The sequence below is a fragment of the Lucilia cuprina genome, chromosome 4 (genome assembly GCF_022045245.1).
Source record: "Lucilia cuprina isolate Lc7/37 chromosome 4, ASM2204524v1, whole genome shotgun sequence".
NCBI classification, from domain to species: domain Eukaryota; kingdom Metazoa; phylum Arthropoda; class Insecta; order Diptera; family Calliphoridae; genus Lucilia; species Lucilia cuprina.
The window spans coordinates 3,636,417-3,638,741 of record NC_060952.1 but is presented as its reverse complement, the minus strand read 5'-3'; positions in this window follow the sequence as shown (position 1 = coordinate 3,638,741).

Genomic DNA, 2,325 nt, shown 5'->3' with positions numbered 1-2,325 from the left:
TATCGATTGTCTAACATGCGAAAAAAAACAGTGGCACACTTTAACTGCCATCGTAGAATTTGATTTAAAAAATATAAAAAAATCTACAATGGACTATCATTCTTTTGCGTATGTATATAGGGTTTTCCTAATAACTTTTACTATGAAAATGAGCATGAAAGAGTCCCGATACTGGACTGATATACAATCAAAATTTAAACATGCCGATAAACGAACGGACTTGATTCTTGACGTTATTGCCCTACGTACACCACATAAAACGTGATGCTGGAAAATCCATTAAACTATTTGGGAAAGTGGTTATCACTTTAGATCGTACCGATTAAAAGTCCATCCGACACATGCAAACATTCTAGCTAGTGAATACAAACAAACATCTCTCCTACATAGTATGACAACCCTGTGCAAAAATCGACGATTCTCAAAATCTATTTTCAGTTCTTTTGTAATGTAAATTCTCTCTCCTACTTCGGCTTTTTGAAGAATTTTGATGCGATTGCTGTGATTATGTAATAAAAAAACGGTCCATTCTTGTTCATGGTGATTATAAAAAATAAACATATTTCATTCATTAGGTATTTAAGATATCATTACAAGCATTTAGGACACATGAAATTTACTTTAAATATTTTAAATTTTATGGCTTATTAAATAATTAACCATGTCAATAAAATGTATAGACTAAGTGGTCTTAATTTTGTATGAAATTTCAAGTGTTTTGACTAGCAACTGCCTTAATAATTGATTTTATCCTAAATGGAACTAAAGCATTTTATGTGTACGGTAGAGCAAATATTTCACGGTTATTATGAGAAACAAAAAATTCTTCATAATTCCTAATGAAAACAGAAGTGAAAATTGAGATGTTTGTAACTACAAAGACCACACAAAAAACTATATTCTACAAAAATCCGTTGACTTTTGGATTTGAAATGTGTTCTCAATTCGAATTCCTTAAAAGTAAACATTAACATTATGTTCATTTCTCCTTTAGCATACAAAGTACTTTCCAGTTAAGATTATTTAAATCATTACCACTCAAATAAGCAATTAAATAACGAGATAAAATTTAAATTTGATTACTTAACAAATGACTAAAGGAAGTACTAATAAAAACAAAATTGAAAACAATTTGGTAATAAAATAAGAAAAAACGAAAGCATTACAAAAAATTGTATTTTATAAAGCAAACAATTATGGCGTCAAACAGCAATAATAAAAAAGGAAAAAAAAAACAAATTGACAATAAATATGTATGTCTATACAAATGGCAGCAGCAAATTTTGAACCCACCCCAAAACTACATCAAATAAAAAGAAACAAAAATTAAAACAATTTTCAAAAGACTCATTCAAACACAATCATAAAATAAACGATGTATAAAACGTAAATCCTGCACGTTTTCCCATTAACCATGATTCTTCTATATCATTTCAAGCATCATACTCACACTACCAACCACTCCATTATTTAAAAGAGCCTGTATATACTGCTATTATCCTAGTATATAAGCCGTTAATGGTGGTGGTGGCTGTGATGCTGCTGTTGATGATGATGATGGTTGACACACTCTCTCACTTCATTTACTATACATATTTATTTTATAATATTGCCAATCAAGATGGCTGTGCAAACAAAAACAAAATCCAAATTTTTTACTTCCGTTTGTATCGCGTACCCTGTTATAATGGAATTTTGCTGCGCATCGTATAGACGAAAATAAACATTTGTGGATGGCAAGGATCAATAAAAGTTCATCCTTTCTTCCTGTATCCGTTTTTGATACTACTACACGTACAAATAGACAGTTTGTTATGGGTACACTGATACACATAAATAATCGGACTAAAACATGTTAATGACTTCAACTTACCTAACTTTTTAATGACTTACAAATAACATTTCCTCATTTCATTTTTTTAAATTTTTTATTTTCAATTCAAAACTATTAGTAGGAGCAATGGTAGTACCTAGAGTACAGTCATTACCCGGTCCAACTTTTACATATTTGATTCGATCTATGCAGAGCGCTCTCTCTCTCTCTCTCAGTGATACGATTCACTTCAGAAAAGGGTACTGTCGTTAAAAGGTGAGACTAATCCGTTCTTAAATCAAGCCAGAGCGTTATTAATAGTACGGTAAGTATAGTTTTTCTTAAAGCAAATATAAAATTCTCAATTTGAGTTCTTATTAATACTTTTTAGGATCAATAGGATCATAAAATTACCTTTTTTTTTGATACGAAAATTAGATTAATTTAAGTATGATCAAGATTGAAATAGTACCAAAAAGTACTTTTTTCAAGAATTGTTAATTTAAGCCCAA